Source organism: Numida meleagris, chromosome 4, assembly GCF_002078875.1.
Source record: "Numida meleagris isolate 19003 breed g44 Domestic line chromosome 4, NumMel1.0, whole genome shotgun sequence".
In the NCBI taxonomy this organism is placed as follows: Eukaryota; Metazoa; Chordata; class Aves; order Galliformes; family Numididae; genus Numida; species Numida meleagris.
This window is the reverse complement of record NC_034412.1, coordinates 21,094,039-21,113,275: the sequence shown is the minus strand read 5'-3', so window position 1 is coordinate 21,113,275 and position 19,237 is coordinate 21,094,039. Positions and strand designations below refer to the sequence as shown.

Genomic DNA, 19,237 nt, shown 5'->3' with positions numbered 1-19,237 from the left:
TGAGCACAGGGACCGGGACATGTTCTTGGCTGGGGGGACCAGCACTGCTCCACCACACAACACTACTTCCTACACTGGATACAGCCACCTGCCCAATATTCCTCACTCACAGTAAGGGGCAGGAAAGGGACCTGTTCTAGCCTCAGAGCCCGTGGGTAAAGCAGGGCTCTGGCTGCACATCTCCCCACTCAGATGCCATCTCCTGGTGGGAGACTGCTTTCAGGGATGTCCTGTCCTGGTGCTCACTCCGAGCTGGGAGAAGCTTTCAGAGCTCAGCATAAAACAGAAGTCAGCTCGCAGTGGGCACACACCCATGGGAGTGTGCTGTGAGCAGTGTCGCCATCGAAGATTTTACTGCAGTGACACTTTACTGCTGGAAAGAGATCTGGAAAATACTTCTAGTAACAAACCTTTCCAGCTTCTGAAATTGCATGTTTCATGATCAAATTCAAAAAAGAGAAAGAACGTGGGTAATGCTGCGCAGTAACCACCAATTCCCAAGAGTGTGGCTTTGGCCAAATCTGGAACCCTCTGACATTACAACTTTACCAGTGAGGCTTTCATCATCAGTCAGCTTTACCATAACCCTTCCCAGACTGAATATTCCTCTGAGCTATAAAGACAAGGGTTTGAGCACTCATTCAGGACTATTTACTTTACATTATGCCTTCAAATTAAACAACAGCACTTCCTCGTTTTCTCCATTAATGTGTACCTCCAGGGTGTTTATCTTTCAAAATGAGAGGGCAGCACTTATTTATTTTAAATTAGCAGTATGTGGCAGGCCAACACTTAGTGCCTCTGCAAATATCTTCACGCACCAAGACACCTAACCAGCATTCCCTGGCCCTGGGACAATAAACATGCTTTGTGCCAGGCACCGCTCGGCGGCCCCTTGGGGTAAGACTTCCATGACGCCAGCCTCTTGCAGGTGGCCGTGATATCTTTCCATCTCTTCCAGGACTACGCAGGCACTCTTTACAACTTGCTCAAAGCAGAACCTAATTCAATTCAAACAAAGGGATTGGAAGAAGCGTGCAGAACTGCACATCTACTGTTTCTGGGTCTGGCCCAGCGGCGCTGCTCAGATTTGGTTCTTCCCTTCCCACTCAGAGCTCGTCACCCCAGGGCAGCACTCATCATGGCTCCCCCACACTGACTTCACTGGAGCACAGCAGTAAAACAGGAATTGTGGCCATGGAATTTAGAAAGCACTATTCAATGGACACCCATCACAGCCCATCAGAACAACTAGTTTCCAGAGAATGAGCAAAAAAAAAAAAAAACTATTGAACAAGAATTTCTATTACTTCTCTGGCAAAAAAAAAAAAAGTCAAAATATTTCCTTTAAATGCAAAGAACCTGAGCATAGGAAAAGAAATGGGAAGATGAACATTACAACTAGCAGTTTTGTCTCTGACAGAAACATGGGAGGGGAACGACACGTTACAACCACCAGATGTTCTTCCACAACCCCAAAATGCTTGCTTTCGCTCAACCATAGTGTTAAGCAAGCTAAACCGATACCTCTTACGGCCCCACATCACCAGTCCCAACTGGTGACATGAAGATGGATATTTCCCTAGGAAGCTGTTATCACTGAACACAAGCTATCGAGGAAACCTGCATCTAGGTTAAGTTTCAGGGAGAAGCTGCTGTAACAGACACACAGGAATCCATACAGCAAAACACACCGAATGTTGTTCATTATTGAAGCAGCAGTCAGGTTCTCGGAAGCCAAAATATTTGCAGTAGCAGATGTCAAACACGCGTTGTGCCAAGGCAAGTCAGCAAGTCACGTCCTCACGCAGCAAGCTCGTGGTGTATCTGCCTTCGGACGTGAACACCAGCAAGCACAGCTCTACCTTGGCTTTAACCCCAAACTGACATGTCAGAGATGACATGCAGGCTGATAATGTTATGAATAGAAACATTTAGCATAAATCGAGGCATCTACATATACTTAAAGGCATTTCAAGAGCTTAAAACACTCCTCCCACACGCACCCAAAGTTTCACATATGTATTTATAAAATCAGAAAATGTTACTGAAAGTTTCCTGATGAGGATTTCGCTTGAAGCCTCCTTGCTGTTTTCTCAGCACACCCACAAGTGGCAGGGATAGGTGAACACATAAGAGCACTGCCCATCCAGAACTGATGGCTGTGCCCCTGCTGAGAGCCCAGCAGCAGCCAGGTGGTGCCCTGCAGAGAAACCCACCCAGCCAAACGTTTCCCTTTGCTTCTTCTCCCTTCACAAAACCTGGCAGCAGCCCAGTGAAGGATCATGGTGGATAGGGGGGCATGACGCAAAGTGATCTGAAGTGCAACAAAGTAGTTAAGGAAGATAGACACAGTTGCTGGAGAGAAGAAAACACCAGGCTTGTGAAACTGAAGTTGAAGGGATACAAAAGCCACTGCAGTTTTGAGCCTCCCTTTTCCTGGAGCAGAGCACCGAGAGCACCACGACAGCCAACCTCAGCACAAACGTGTTTTTTATCAAAGCCAGGTAGCGGCTTGCAGGCGTGGAGGAAGAGCTTTAGACAGATCAACCCAACAGAAACACAGGCTGCTCCCTGAAGCAACAAAGGAGGCCCAGACATTCCCGCATCCCTCCACACAGCGCTGGCTCAGCACTGGGTTCAGCACAGCGCACTGCTGCAGGCTGACAGCTCTTGTGTGACCCAGAGCTCCCAGAGACAGGGAAGGCACCCACCCACCCCCAAGAGAGCTAGGAGAAGGAGGGATGGGACACCAAGGAAAACTGTAGCCAAAGCCTGACTCCCGCACAGCCAGGTGAGAATGCAGCTCGCAAGAGCAGGCTGCACAAACACGCAGCGCTCTCCCTTCCTCTTGATGCCACCTGGCCATGAAGAAGTCAGACTTCTTCTTTCTGCATGGAAACTCCCCCAAATATAGAAGTCGGGCATCTTTTGTGTGCAGGACAGACAGCGCTACCAGTTACGACACTCACTTTGCTCCTCACCCCCCCCATGCTTTCTGAGCAAACTGCCCATAACGGAGCAGCTCCCCAGCTAGTAACAGCTGGAGGAACAGTTGCTGTTGGCCTGAGGTGAGCACACACACAACAGCATTAAGTCACAGTTTGTGCCCCGAGAGAAACCCACGTTTATCTCTATAGCTATTTCTACTTCCGTAACATCACAGATTGGTTCCATTTGAATACAGTGTTAACATCTTGCCCTAACACCAGTTTTGTCCTTAGGTCAGCCACCCCACTGCACCGCCAGGACTGACCACATCTTCTTCACTGAGTGAATCCTAAAGAGAAGTAAGCGCACAAAAGCATACGTGCAGCACTGGGAGCGGGTGTTCCTTGCATTCCCATTGGCATCCTCTGCCATGAACTGCAGTCAGCCAAGTCACTGGAGCACTGCAGGATGTGAAGCCATCCTGGAGAGCTTCTCCTTGGCTTCCAGTCATCTTGAACCTCTTTGATTTGAAACTGCTTCCCAGCAAGTGTGAGAGTGATCGGCAGGGCAGCTTCAGGAATGTGATCCAAAGGACTCACAGCAGCAGGTGGCCCTGACTTCAGCATTAACCAAATCCGTGGTGCATCACTCTCATCCAAGAACCCTAAACTCAGAATCCTCACAATTACTTGAAGTAGCATGTCCACGACCCAAACAGAGAAGGTGAAAGTCCTTCACCGAGGCTTCCCCCATCCCTAAGAATGGAGACTGAACCTCAGCATCAAGTGCTTGACATTCAGACAAACCAGACTTTCACAAATCACAGACAACGTGCAGAATACTGAAAAGGTCACTTCTTAGATTGTGCAGCAAACACAATCTACAGTTATCTCTTGCAACAAAATGCCTTAATGGGTTGCACAGATAAAAAAACACGTTAAAATCATCTCAGAAGCAGACTTCTACACTTATCTGCAGACGAAGAACCCAGATTACCTTCACCTGCAAGCAAGATCCAATCAAGCTCTTGCACGACAGGCTGCCACAGCTGCTACGACTCACAGGAAGTCTGCGGGGTCTGACAAGGTGCCTGGCTGTCTTCAGGCAAGAGCTGCTGTTTTCACACAGCCGTCATCTCACACCCAGCAACTTCCCACACGGTGCTCGAGCCTGCAAGGCAGATCTCATGCCACCTCCAGCCCCCGTCCAATTGATCTGAAGCGAGGCAGATTCTCCCTGTTGCTTAACATTTTATCTCAACTCAGAAGTGCAAAGCACTGGGCTTAAAGTTCACCCAACTTCAAAGAAGGCTGACTTTGATCTAGCTCAGACCAAGCTTTAGCTTAAAGTTACTCATTTATTTTATTTAAACAAACCTGCCTCCTTTTACTCGGTTTTAAGGGGCAGCCCATATCCCCGTATCCCCACTGAGGACAGGCAGCCAGGAGGCATGAAGAAAGCAGGAGCTCACGCCCACAGCTAGAGAGCGAAACGCAGCTGCCCGTACCGGTGCCCCAGGCCTAGCAGCAATGCTGCCTCTCAGGTTAAGGGGCACTGAGGAGGCCCAAGGAAGCAGCCCAAGTGCTCACTTGGTTTCCAGTGCAGCTCCTCCAGTAGTGATTGTGCAGGAAATAAAATGAATTATTTACTTGGGAATGCCAGCAGAAACAACTGAACCTAGCTGACCCTTCATCTCCACGAGCCCCAGTCCTCCTGAAGAGGGGAACCTCCCCAGAGGCGTACCCCCTCTCCTTCCCACAATTTCCATCACATCATGCCCAAGCTTGCCAAGAGATCTGAAGGCACACAGCAGTGGCCATCGTGAGGCCCTCCTGGCAAATCTCTGGATTGACTTCCAATGCAGGCAAGAGAATTAAAAGTCAACTCTAAACACAGTCTGCTGCAGTTTGGGTACGAGCATAAGCAAGTTGAGCATACAGGCGCACAGATGCCTCCTCTGCCATATAATTTACCTGAGCTCATCTCTTCTCTACCATTCCACTCCTCTGCAAGCACGCAGCCTTTCTTCCCATCCCTGGCCAGTCACACCAGAAGACCCTCATCACCTCCTCTCATTTAGAGGAAGCTGCATCACTGCAACACGAGAGCTAATAAAAGCTAGTAAAAAGCCAAACAGAGTCTCTACAACTATTTTGAGATTATTAATTTGCATTTCAGTGGTCTTTTTTTTTTTCACCTCCAAGATTCAGGTTAATTCAGCTAAGTTTCTTCTGCTTCCATTGAAATGTGTGTGTATCTCTATATAGGATATATTACAAATACATATACTTATGTACTTATCTTCTTATATCCCCACTGATTATCGAATTAGAGAAGAATGAATTCAGGATACAAAAAGAAATTGATGTAATTGATACGAAAAAAATTGATGGGACAAAGGCTTTTTAGAAAGCTGACCAACATGCATAGAGACCACAATTGTATGTCATCAAGGGAAATGACTACTACAAGTCATCTTCTCCGACTTCTTTTTCCTCTTTCTGAAGCATTAAATATAGAAATTGCCAGTTAAACAAAATCATTAGTTTAGTGAATATTCTCTGAAGTCTGAACAATAATTTTCAATTTCTTCCCAAAGTACAGCAGTCAACGTCAACGTTATCAGCATGCCCCAGTTTTTACGTTCCTCTCACCTTGAGCCACGTATGAAGAATCTACTTTGTCTGCACCTCCATAAGCCTTTATCTGTAGTCCTTCTCAAATACGACGAAGCACTAGTGCTGCCAAAACAAGACGACTTGCAGCTAACCTCCCATGCCCTTTCCAATGAGCTCTAAAAGCTCACCAAACACCAGAGTATGCACACCAGTACTACAAGCAAAGCACAACTCAGAACTTCCTCAGCTGCTCTGAAACCTCATGTCCTTCAGAGGTCAGCTTGGAGACTGCACAGTGCGCGCAGACACAGCCTGCAAAGCAACCTCCATCAGACCAAGCTGGCCTTCTTCAGACTACAGTCACCTCCAGGTTTTCATAACTGGTCCTGGCCAGTTCATTCACAAAGAAGACACGAGCTCCTTCGGAGATCTCAGCAGGGTACAGCCAGAAGAGCTGGCAGCTTGGAGGTGTGTGAGAGAAGGAAGCTGGAAGGAAGTCTCCCGTGCACTTACCTTGAGGCACTGGGTCCCCTGCACCCTTTGAGTCAATCACAGCTCTGCTGCCATCCGGAGATGAAAGCACAGCGTTCAGCACGATCTGATCAAACGTGTGCTCCAGCAACTAGCGCAGAGGTGCTGGTGGTTAGTGAAACCACTTTTCTGACTGCAGCCGTTCTTAAAAGAGCTATTTTTAAGGGGTTGGGGATGCACAACACCCTCCAGAGCTGCTTCCACCGGCAGCTGGGAGGCCCTCCCTGAGCCAGTGCAGTGCTGCCAAAGCAACTCCCACCATGCAGCTGCTTCCGCCTGCTCCAAGTGTGACCTGTGAAGAATGAGGCACCTCCCTAACATGCCTGCATCTTCAGCACTCTCCTCTTCTTCCTGGGACATCCTTCCCAAGCCCCTTCACTCCCCTTTCAGCATTGGCTTCCCATGAGGGAATGCTCAAACTTTGGGCGCTCTTCCTCAGGATGATGTGGTGGGCAGCTGCCATCCTCCCTTGGTGGGATCCTCACATTCATCTCCAGACCTCCTCCTTCCCTCTCCAAACCTTCCCTTTCGGAAGTCCTTTCCTCATCTGGTTTTTTTGGTCAGCTTTTCTTCCATCTCTCCCAGACCCGCAGCATGCAGTGCCTGTTCTGGGCTCCTGCTCACCAAGATGCTGCACATTTCAGAGCTGACGTACACGTCCCATAGGATGCTTCAAGTCAGAAGTAATGCCTGAGGTGGTCACCTTTATCCCCAGGAGGTGGCGAGTAGCTATAGCAACTGCATCTGGAAACTCGAAAGGAAGGCAAGCAAGCCACCTGCTATGCAGTGACCAGAGCAGATACAGCTCTAACCCACACCAAGAGCACTGCTGTATTATATATATACATAGCTTCACAACAACTTCTCATTAAGTACACAAATAAACATACATGCATATCCATAAAACCAAATGTAAAAACACACCAAAATATGTTTACGCATAAGCACATACACAAGCATTCCTTTAAACCCTGATAATATGCAGTGTTAACTAACACCACAATGACTTCAGAATAACATACACAGAAGTGAATAAGCCCAGGACTTTGGCACGGACCTCATGAATATGAGACAGCAAAAGCCTTACACAGGCAGAAGCAGGCTGGTACCACGGGACCTTGAGCCGCGTGCACAAATGGCCAGCTCCCAATCCAGAAGGCTGCCCCAAACTGATAGCACTGGTGGAGCCATGCTAAAGCAAAACTGCCCAGATGGGCTGGCAGAATCAAGCATGCAGAATTAATTTCTCTGCTATCTTATGCAACACTTAATTACTCCGTTATCTTACACATACTTAATTACTCCGTTATCTTATGCAATACTGTTATGCATGCATTACTCTTAAGTGGGAAAAGTATTTCAGCACTGGGTCCAAGCTATTGCTCGCTGTGCTCAGCTGGCCCAGACACCCACCCCGCAAAACCATGCTGAAGTGAATGCAGCACGCCGAGCCTCGGATCATCTTCACGTGTCCCCATGCTCCTCCTGGCTGCCACCAGGACCCCATGCAGTGCAGGGCATTACTCCCTGCAGCCAGCAGGGCTCTGCTCCCCGCCAGCCACTGCAGGGAGCCATGGGGTGGGGTGAGCTTTTGCTCATGCTTCCCCATTTCAAACGAGCCGAAAGTAGGAAAGAGAAACTGCCCTTTTCCATTTCAGATATTGACAGGTTAAACACAGAGTAATTGCTGACAAGGGGCTTGTGGAGACGGAGAGATAAAGATACTGCAGACCAAACGTATCCCTGATTTTCAAACACTTAACTCCCCCAGCAGCCTTTGCAAATTACAAGCCAGGCCTAACCAGGTTGCCTCATCTAAAACCTCATTTAGTAAGAGGAGATCGGGTTTGGCTGTCCAACAGAACAAGTTCTCAGCATTTCTAAGGGAGATGAAGACTTCGTCCTGGCACAAACGGAAGAAAAGTCTCCCGGGCACTCAATCGATTCAGAGAATGAATACCTCTGCATTAAAAGCAAAAGCTGTGCTTGAGAGGTCAGCTTGGCCTTAGTTCTGCTATCCTAAAGACTGGCATCCAACCAAGGCCAAAGTAACACTCACTGTTGGAAACGTACACTTCACATGAGCAGGCAGAGCTGCTCTGTGCTGCCAGACCTCCCCACAGAGGCCCAGTCCTACTCCTACACGCCGCAGCCCTCCAAGATCCTGCTAGCTCACCAGCAAGCCCAAGGCCACGCCCCAAGACAATTCTTTGTCCCAGGAGCTGAGGATTCTCATAGAGAAACAAGGAAACAAACCAAAATCAAATGAAAACCCTCATTTCTAAAACCACTGCTTTAGAGAGGAAGTGCTCCATGGCTGACCTGCTTTATTTGCTCCCCTTATTCACACCAGAAGCCATCTCCAGCTCAGTTTCCTTCTTTCCCCATGAAAACAACAGCTGCCAAAGATGTCCAAGGCAGCGCTGTGCCCTTCCTCCTTCCCACTCACTTATCTCCAGCAGCGCGTTCCCAGTGCTGCTGGTGCCCACCAGGTTGCCATAGCCCTGGCACACCAGCCCTGGCAGCAGCACAGCGCTGCCTGCCCGCCCCATGCACAGCCACCCTGCAGCCCCCGGCAGGCTGAGTAGCCCCACGACCGCAGCTGCAGCTCTCCGGTTAGCAATGCTAAAGGTAACACAACACTGAGAGGCACGAGCGTTCCTGGCCAGAAGGAAAGAAAGAGGGGGTGCATTTTCCATATTAAAAATTCAGGTTTTACACAGAGGAGGGAAGATTAGCATGTTTCCAGTGACAGAGGAAGTAGGGAGGGGGCAGAGGCCCCCCCATCTGGCATTCCTGATACCAGGAAGTTAAGGATTGAAAAAAGCAGCTGGACAATGAAATCCTCTCAGATTTTCTTCACGCATGAGAAGAGGCACAAATCCGAAACCTATGGCTACAGCCACCTCTGAAAATCCCCTTACCGAGTTTGCTTCCCTTTGTTTTTCCTTTGTGCAGGAGAGGATGGTGTTAAATAAAAAGCCCAACCAAACACTCCCCCTGGGGCTCCTGGCACCGCCACCTTCCTGGTCAGGATATCCAAAGCCTTGCTGTGTGCAACCAAAAAGCTAAATGGGGTACACTAATTCTATGCCAAAGGGTAGCCCATTCACACGATTATGGGACTAATGAGGCCCCACACTGAAACACAGAGTCCTAGGAATATTCCCTATGTGGTACAGATTTTTTGGACTAGCTAGTCATTCAGGGAAACAGTTAATGAACGCTTGCAGAGCTGTGATAAGGGTGGACTGTCAGTGGGAAAGAGAAATGGAGGGAGGACGAATGTAGGGGTAGCAGCAGTGAAAGCACAGAAATGTCCAGGCACGTCCAGCTGAGGTCAGCCGTGAACCCAGCCAGCTAATTCTCTAACCCAGCAACACCAGTGGTATCCCCAGGGATTTCTGGGGAAAGCCCTAACCAGGACGAGCCCCTGCACACATAGCAGTTTTGTGCAAGTCAGAATAAGCAACTAGAGCTTAGACATTTATCCCTGGGGCATAGCTAGCATGTATCAATATCCACAAAAGCTCCCACAAGAAGCAGAATCGGTGTTTTCTTTTGCTTTACAAGAAGTATAGCATAGCTGCAATGGGAAGAGTTCTCCTCACCTCCCCCCCCAGCTCTGCATGCAACATGAGGCAGTCCCAGGACAAACAGGGGCTTTGAATTTGCATGACCTTATTGCATCGACAGCAACCATGCTCTCACTGCCAGGCCTGTGCAAGCAACAAGAAGGGCAGGAAAGGGAAGAAACCTGACCATCACCTTCATCTCCAGGATCCTTCGCTGTCCTCAGGAGCTCCTGTCAAACTCTTCCAGTCACAAGGGGAAGGCCAGGTGAGGTCCAGATGAGCCACTGCCACATCTGTGCCATGCAAGCAGCTCTTCATGCCCTCATCTCACTTCTACTTGAGTTTGCTAGTCTAGAAAAGAAATTAAGGAGACCATGTTGAGACAGTCACATAAGCCAGACAGGCTAATCAGAAACTTGTGACTACATCATAGGAACCGGGTGGTGAAAGCAGTGACTGAGCTGCCAGCACCTTTAAACATGAGTTGTGCTCAAGTAAAACTGCACACAGAGTCCAAACAGCAATCAGTGAAACTTTCCTGAGGACCAAATCTGCTGGTAATGAGCTGTGGGCTGCAGAACAGCCCAGAGTCCAACACCAGGACATGAGGTCAAAGCTCCTAATGCAAAGGTGTGGGCAGAAGAAACCACCAATAGGGCTGAATTATGGGCTCCTAAGGAAGTCCTAAGAATACAGACACTATAAAGCCCCATGCAAAGCACAGCCGGTGGCTCCGTCTCCTGGACTACCCATAGACAAGGTGCGGTGGAGCAGCGATGCACAGCACATATCCCATGGGCCTGGCCAGAAGCACAGTAGAGCCTTTATAGAGTTCATTCTTCTAACCTCTCCCCTGCATGTAGCAGAAACATGGTGCTACTACAGCACGTGTCCCAAAATCCTATTAAATAAGACACTAATCACAAGAGTATTTAGCAAGTCAGTGCACACAATCCTCCCAAAAAACACTGCCTCTCATAATTACGCTGCCCCAGGCAAGTTCCCAGTGCGTGCACATGGCCTGGCATGGTCTGACCCACAGAGCCAGCAGCCCAGCTCCCTGCTCCCGGCAGGGATCCCAAGTGATCACAAGTTATATTCTCCAAATGCGCATACAAATATCCACAGCACCAGCACTAGCACTGCCAGGAATACCTGCGGTTGTTGGATAGGAAGTTACCTTTGTGCCAAGGTTAAGTAAGGACCAAAATTAACCCTCCGTTCACAACAGTGCTGTAAAAAGATCTTGCCTTCCGAGAGGGGAAAAAAAAATAGAGAAAGAAAAAGGAGGTGATGGCAGTACAGAAGTTTGCACCAGGGGAGGGTCAAGTTGGATATGAGGAAGAACAGCTTCTCCTAAAGAGTGGTGAGGCACTGGCATAGGCTGCCCAGGAGTGTGGGAGGGGTCACCGTCCCTGGTAGTGTTCCAGAGCCATGGGGATGTGGCACTGAGGGACATGGTCAGTGGCCAATATTGGTGGTAGGTAGACAGTTGGACTAGATGATCTTAGAAATCTTTTCCAACCTTAATTCTTTTACTCTTCTTTTCATGGGTCATAAATTATCTCTCCTCCACCCTTCCCCAGCTTCAATAATTGCCCCAGGGCTGCTCTGGCAGAGGAAAACACTCCACTGTGTTCTGTTAAAAGAAATCCTGTTTGTTTATTGCTGTTAAGTTAATGCTGTTACATCCCAAAATTGTAAGTCTTGCCATCACAAGTCTTTTAAAACATTGGAAATGGAAAGGAAAAAGGCAAATACCTCAAAACAAGTCAGGCTTCTGGAGTGTTGTCTGCTTAGAGACAGATGGGAAAAATCAAGCCAAATTAATGGCAGGCATGAATTTTGAAAGTATGAGTTAATATTCAGCAATGACCTCGGTACGCCCTCTCATTTCTACTCAGGTAAGCTTGAGTTTCATTCATTTTCATTCACTTCCAGCGTGAACTAAACAAAATCCAATTAAAGAGTGTCCACGATGAAACTTAACACCATTTCTGACATCAAATTTTAATTAAGGATTAGCTCTAAAATTTACATTCTTTGAATTTTTCTCCCTAGACTGAAGGATATGATTATTTATCCATTTAATTAAATAATCCACGATCTCTAATAAAATATTTATCTGACTGCACTATGATAATAACGAGGGAAACTTCTCAACCCCGAGACACACATTTCGCTGCAACGCAGCAGTGCTGTCTGTCTGAAGGAGCCTGAAGCTTTGCAAAGTGACCTGCACAGAGGTGATGATGGAGTACAAGATGAACTCCATACCGGCAGTTCAGCCAAAACCAGAGGCTGGTAAATACCAAACGCACTGGTTATGCACATGAACCAATACATTTGCCCATGGATTCCTGGAGAGAACTACTTCAAGATTTCTGCCAAGATCAAAACCACAGCAAGAACAGAGTTGCAGGGCTGCCATACCACCCTTACCAAACAGGACAAATGGGGAATGATGAGATTCCAGTAGGAGAGGGAGGGAAGGCAACTACACCACACATAGCAATGAACTTGATTTTTCCTCAGGTACAGACTTGAAGGAATTCCCACTGATTTTCCAGAACGTGCTGCTAACCACATATGAAATGGCTGAGCCACAGCCGCAATACCTAAAACATTCCCAGCCAAGACCCACACTTGTAATAGAGCAAGTAGTGACAGCTATAACAAGTAGCACGTAAATCCACAGAAAATGAGATTCCTTCCATGCACCTCTCCCACACCTCTTCTCCCGTAGACTCACGACCATTGTATAAATCCATGACTGGTTGAGGGCTCAGCACAACCCACACCACAGACGTCCATACAGTACGTGGGGCCACTGCGCAAAGCTGAGCTTTGGTCGTATTTCCAGACTCCTCAGCCCATAGGTGAACTAACCATTTGGCCAGACTTCAAGATGGCTGTTCTTTAAAATTAAACTTGAAGAGCCAGAAAACTCCAGTGATCCCTCGGTCCCCAGTTTATGAGCAGACAGTCTGACTTAACTCCTCATGCGAGTCACTCCTCAATTAAAGTGTTCTTCCAGTAATGTTATTTCTACTTTTCCAGCTTGGCACTCTCACATCTCAAATCACCCCTTCATATTACAGGCACAAGCATGGAATTTCAATCCTCCCTCAGCCTTAAAGAATCCCTGTGACTATTACCTTCAACCCTGCTCCTGGTTCCTCCAACCAGAGCCCCATCTCTGTTCCACTTACCTCTCAACCTTCCCTTCCTCCTCTCCACCACTCTGTACCTCTCTAGTACCCACTATTGCCATATCTTCTCCCTCATAACACTCAATTTATTCAGTTTTTCTTATTAGCAATGACTCTCCCTCCCAGGATCCAAAAAGATAAGTTGTTGCCTGCAAAATCCCGAGGAATCTCTCCTTTGAACCTATGCGCCTTTCTGGCTTTCAGGCTGTGCTGGTTTTCATTCATCCTTTGGTTTGAAAGATTTCTCCAGGTTGGCATTGATCACACCTTTGGTATCACTGAAGTCCTCCTGAATGCACAAATCCTCTTTCACAGAGGATTCTGGCACGCCTGTCCCTTTTTGTTCCCTTATTTCCTTGAGCTGGTGCTTTCCTGCTTCTCTGCTGGGACCACTGCTCCCCCAGCACAACGGGCCACCTTCAGCTCCACAGGGTGCCAAGAGCCTGGCATCGGGAAGGAGGAAAAACTCTGCTTTCCTCCACTGACACCCTAAATCCTTAGCAAATTTGCCCACAGTCAGTAAGTTATTGCCTTTGCACTGGTCAGTACCAGATCTACATCTCAGCTCCCTCTTCCACACGCTCCTCACACCTCGGTAAACATTACCTTAGTGACGCTGAACGGTTTCAAGAACAGCTGTTAATGGGAAACGAGCTTCAAATTAACAGGCACGATATCCATCCTGGAAGAGAGCGAGCACCTTCCAGACCCTTGTGAAACACGTGCTGTATTTCAGCCAAGCTCGCACAGACAATCAGCCCATAGGAGCCGCAGCCAGGGCTTTTGTTTGTGCTGGTGGAGGGCTCAGCACGCAACAGTTCTTCACACTGAATCTCCACTGGGGGAAGGAAAGCTGGGCTGAGTACTGATGTACATGTATATAGATTTATATTGAAGTGTAACCTAAAAAAAAAAAAAAAAAAGGCAAACATAGTTTGAGCCTAGCAACTATAATCCTGTACACTCAGATCTCTGATTTCCTTAGGACCTCTTGCAAGCACAACGTGTTACAGGATTACAGCTGGGTCATAAGGACAGACAAGAAATAACACACTGATTATTCCCCCCGGGACTAAAGTAAAATCTACGCAGAACTGTAGCTAGGGAAGAAAAATAAAAAGCCAGAAGAAGAAATAACCAAGAAGCAGGACATCCCAGCTTCGTTATCATAGGAACACGCCTGAAGTTTCAATCTTGATTGTCAGTGCAAGTCATGACATGAAGATATCTTTTCCGATCAATCAATCAGAGTACATTTCAAATAGGATTCAAGTTTGCCAAGGATCTGGAGAACCCTTGGAAACTTTGTGATTTATTTATTTCTTGGTTTATTTTTACAACATAATTGTTAATGGGCTGCTCTGTGCCCAAGCCGCTCTGTTCAGTAGGCACAGGATGTTCTGCGCTGCCCTTTGGCCAGCAGCACTTCCCGACAGCTCTGTCCTACAAACAAATCCAGAAAATACAAAACTCTTTTTCACTCCAGCATTGCGAGTTAAATAACGTCTCAAGATAAAAGCAGCCCCTTGAGATCTGTCATCTCCAGAGGGAAAACTAGGACCACAGACCTCTTCCAGTCCCCAGGAGAGCTATCTCAGTAAGCAGCTGTCATTCTTGCAAGATTGCCGTGACAATTTCTATTGTCACTCCATCCCTTTGCATTGTCAGCACACTTCCTATAGGCCACGAACTCTGTTAGCACACACAGGGTACCTGCAGAAAATCTGATCTGAATCCCTCTGATTCACTAACCAGCAGATGCAGTGTTACAATGGTACGGAGAACGAGCCAGACCACGTATTTTTCTATCCATTTTTCTGCAAAGTTTTACAGCTGAAAATACAAACAGCTCCACTCACCATAAGCAGGAACAGATGTACTGTTTATGACAGGAGACTCTGTTTCCAGCTTCTCCAAGGGTCAGGAGCCTCAGCCACACCCAGGGCTGCAGGACAGGCACAAACACCAGTACCAGGGAGCTGCTAAGAGCACATCTGCATTCAAGGTGCACGTGGCAGGGTGGGCTCAAACCGAGCCTCTCTCAAACAGCTCTGTACAGTCCAGACACTTTGTGCCCCAGGAGAGCAACTGAGTGTTGCAAAATGCCCATACTCTTCCCACCAACCCAGAAGGCACCAGGTAGTGCCCTTGGAGATGCTGTCCCAGGAACGTGTAAAACGCAGTACTGCAGCTTTCTCTGCAACCTTTCCTTGAGAAAAGAGGTTCTAATAACTCGTGAGCAGCAGATCACAAGCAAATATTTAGCATCATCTGGTGGCATGTTGGCAGGGCTGTGCCTTTAGACACCCAACAGGAGGCAGGAGCACAGCAGGAACCCACCAGGCACTGCCAAGGGACAGGCAGACCCAAGCCCTCCGAGTGCGCTGGGACCTGTGGGGACAAAGCCCTAGAGGACAGAAATCCCACAGGTCAGAGGTGCTCAGCCACGCAGCCCTGCTGTGCTCCTAGGAGCCAAATTCGATGTGATACCCTACGTCTGCAAATGAAAGCATTGGTATGCATTGGACTCAATGATCCTTATGGGTCTCTTCCAACTTGGGACATTCTGTGATTCCATGTGCGCACTCCAAAGGAGCTTTCCCAGAGCTGGCATCCATAAACACAACTGGATGCACACATGCAGCCTACCAGCACACAGTGGGAAGCCCGTGCACAGACACCTCTCCTTATTCCTGGCAGTTCTGTAAACTAGAGCTGAAATCATAATAAAAGATAAGAATGCGCTTAAGCAGGAACTGATGCAGCACCATTGCTTAATGTGGTGTTTAACAAACACAAACATGTGCACCTACACAATCAAAGATGTCCACGACAGAGCACATAAAAAAGAAAAAGTAAATCAAAAAAAATCCAAACATTTACAGGAGCACTTTCCCAAGCCCAGTGGTGGGGTGAGCATAACCAGCCCTGCCCTGCTATGAGCTGGGGTCGGTCCTGCTCCACTGCACAGCTGAATGCTGATCCAGGCCCCTGGGCCATCCTTGCTCTACATGCCAACAACACGTTCGTAGTCACTCTGGAATCATGAAAGTTGTAAAAGATCGCTAAGATCACCTGGTCCAACCATCAGTTCATACCGCTCCCTGCCTGCCCATGCTGCAGCAGCGAGCCAGCTCAGTGGAGCGCTGCCCATTGCCCCGCTGCTGCCCAGCGGGAGCTGCCCAGTGTCCTTTAGCCAATGCCTGAGAGCCTGCAGGGTAACAGGGGACAGATCCAGCTCCTCACGAGCTGCACTCTCACAGGCTGACCTCCAGACCTGGCCTGTATCCTGCTCCCCTCACTGTTCCAGCCGCCCAATGGAGCAAGCAGTTCCACATCTGCACGGGCACAGTCAGCAAAGACCTGGGATGGATGTTGTGAAGGACGCTTCGGGTTCTCTCTCAGCCATAGGGTTTGAGTTTAGGGTGGTGCTGTATGGATCCAGGGGCTGGAGTCGATGGTCCCTTCCAACTTGGGGTGTAATTCTGTGATTCACACCTCACTGAAGGCTGCACTGCTGTGCGCGGCTAAGAAAGGCAACAAACCTGAATTTAAGCAAATGCCCTAAGTTTTTCCGAGGCTTTTAATTACACAATCAGCGCATGTGATAACAGTGACTCCCGTTGGCTAGATATCTAAGAGCACTTCATACCTCCTTTCATGTCCTAGATCTTTAATCAGTGCAATTATAACTAAAGGAGCATTCAAAGGCACCATTTGCAGCTCACACGTCCCAGGCGCATCACCAGCCAAGCAGCACTAACTTTGGGCACACCTGAAGAAGTAAGGAATTAACCTTCAATGTTCTCCTAACACAGGGTGATCTCTGGCACAGAGTTCCGCCTCACACTCAGCAATGTCATCCCTCTGGAGCTGCTGCTTCAGAAGCAGGATGGAGGTGAGCAACCTAAGGAGGGCTGCGTTAGGACAGACTGATTCGTAATACTCTTAGATTGCTAATCCTTTACAGAACTGTGATTTATATTATTCCAGCAAAGCCAAGAGCTATGGAAGAGGGCAATGCATGTCGTACAGCATCATCAAAGTGATAATGTCAGATCTTTCATCATTATCTTTACAAAAGCCGAGCTGAGAACAGCGTCCCCAGCGCTAAGGACACAGGCAAAGCTATGGAACATCACCAGCTGCATCCCCTCTGCTATTAATTAGTGCACCCTCGGCAGCCGCATTCTGGGACTTGTCCTCCCATTCATTTCCAGCCCCTGCAGTACAGAACTGTCAGCAACTGCCACAAACCGAGACTCACGCCCTTGCCTATTCTGACCCCAGAAAAATTTGCTCTCGGCCAACGACGACGCACCTCCGCACCCGCGACCGAGCATCCGCAACGCGCTATCAGAGCCTCACAGACACAAGCTCCCTCGCACGGGGACCAGGTGGAGGATGGCCGCGCGTTCCTCAGTGAGCACACGGCACAGCCCGCTGCCCGCTGCCGGCGCCAGAGCCGCGGCCGCCGCCGGACGCCTCCCGGGCACCACCCCCGCTCCCGGACGCGTCCGTTCCGAGTGCCGCGGTCAGAGCCAGCTGCAGCGAAGTTACGGACCTACCACCAAGAGCGGCACTTCTCCTTTGTCCCGCTCCACCGCGCCTCATCAATAGCGCGGCCTCGGAAGGACGCGCCGGCGAGCAGCATCGCCGAGAACGCATCGCGCGGGTCGCTCTCCCTCCCCGCGGTCCCGCCCGCCTCCAGCCATCGCGCCGGCTCCGCTCCCGCAGTACTCACGGGGCCGCACTCCGCTCGGCGGCGGCGCGGCTCAACGGGAGCGGGACGCTAACGGGGGCGGGCGCGGGGCGCGCTCCTCCCAACGCTGCAAGCACGCGCCCGGGGCGGCGGGCACTGCGGGGCCGCGCTCCCGGCGGCGGTGCCGCCCCCGCCCTCCCGGCACCTGCGCCGCCGCCGCCCCTTTGTTGCCGCCGCGCTTCGCGGGGCAGAGCCGAGCCGAGGGGTTGGCGCCGGCGGGTCTCGCTGCGCCGTGCCCGGTCCTCGTGCCGTGCTGGGAGCGGTGCTGGGGCAGAGGGATGTGGAGGCACGGGGGGTTCTGGCGGGCCGGGCTGAGGGGATTGGGGGGTTTCCCGTCCTCCCACAGAAATGCCTTTGTGGCTACTACACCGTCCCCTGCCCACCTGCCTTTGGGGGACCAAAAAGTGATCTTGCCCGTATTACAACACAAAGAGTGCTGGCAGAGCTGCTGCCCCTTCTGAGCACGCAGGCACCAAGTCCCGCTTGCAAGGTGCACCGTGTCCTGCCAAACCACAGCCCTGCAGCACTGACCCAGCTTCACCTCCGTGCCAGACCCATGAGTGCCACCAGCACCTCTCGTTGTGTGCGGTCAGCTGCCTGCTTGTACTGCGTCCCCAAGGGCAGGCAGAGTGGGGTCACAGTGAGCTGATGATCCCCCGCGGCCCTACACACTCCTGGCCTGAGACAGCGCTGCAGCCCACGGCCTGGCTGCCCGGCCCCAGAGGGGATGGTCGGGGCACTGCCCAGCACTTAGAGCTGGTTGAACCGTGAGCATGCACTGACCTAAGGCCGAGGTGAGTTTGCCAAGTCTCTGCCCAGAGGCCCAGATCAGAACACGTACACTCCCTGCTGCACCACTCGTGGACCCTCAGCCACCCCAGACCCCGGTGCCCCCTGGTTGTGCAGCTGGCACACGGCTGGCATGCTGCACTCCCTGCCCCCACCTCCTGGCACCACTCACCCCCCTCCTGCTGCACCCAGAATCCCAGCCCCACGCTGCCAGGGGAGGGAAGGGGACCACCCATGGAGGAGCAAAGCCTTCCCCCAGCTCTGGAAGCTTTACAGAATGGGAAGATGAATGGAAGCGATCCACCCCGCGGGGAACCTCACCCACCTGCCCCACCGTGCCCAGGGGCAGCTGGGACTGCTCTGGGAGATGCGAGGAGCAGCCTCGCCTCGCTCCATCCCTACCTTGTGCTGCACTCCTTCCTGCGGAACAAAGCTGTGCCAGCCCTTTGTTGGGGCCGTCCTCCTGCACCGCAGCAGCACAGCAATGGCAGGGTGACTGTGGGAGAGCAGGCACTCCTTTATCTGCCCGCCTGGAAGAGGAACGTGCTCTTACAGAACTTCAAAACCTTCCACGAGGACTCCTTGGAGAGGCATATCGAGGTGGTCCCGAGTCCTATTTATATTCTGTCTTATCTTCAATTCCTTTGTTCAAAGCTTTCATAGCTTGATGACACTGAGCTGCCCCACTGCCTGACCTGGCTGTCCCAGAACCGCAGTGAGGACACGTGCCAGGACACCGAGCTGCCACCACACAAACCTGCACAGGTGGCCGCACCTTGTGCAACAGCAGGAAACCTCACCTGAAGGGTCTGACCTCAG

At 50.1% G+C, this 19,237-nt stretch overlaps 1 protein-coding gene across 10 annotated transcripts in view; it reads right to left on the bottom strand.

Moving 5' to 3' along the window:
- The window catches only part of ST6GAL1 (ST6 beta-galactoside alpha-2,6-sialyltransferase 1), a 33,621-nt gene extending 14,598 nt beyond the window's left edge, over positions 1-19,023 (bottom strand). Inside the window, exons 1-3 of one of the 10 annotated variants that reach the window (XM_021393612.1) lie at positions 17,612-17,725; positions 13,474-13,770; positions 9,849-10,006 (exon numbers count right to left, since the gene is read on the bottom strand). The gene's annotated coding sequence lies outside the window, so the exon portion shown is untranslated. Of the gene's footprint in view, positions 1-9,848; positions 10,007-13,473; positions 13,771-17,431; positions 17,764-18,820 lie in introns of those variants that run through there. The other 9 variants (XM_021393609.1, XM_021393610.1, XM_021393613.1 and 6 more) reach the window with 9 other exon arrangements.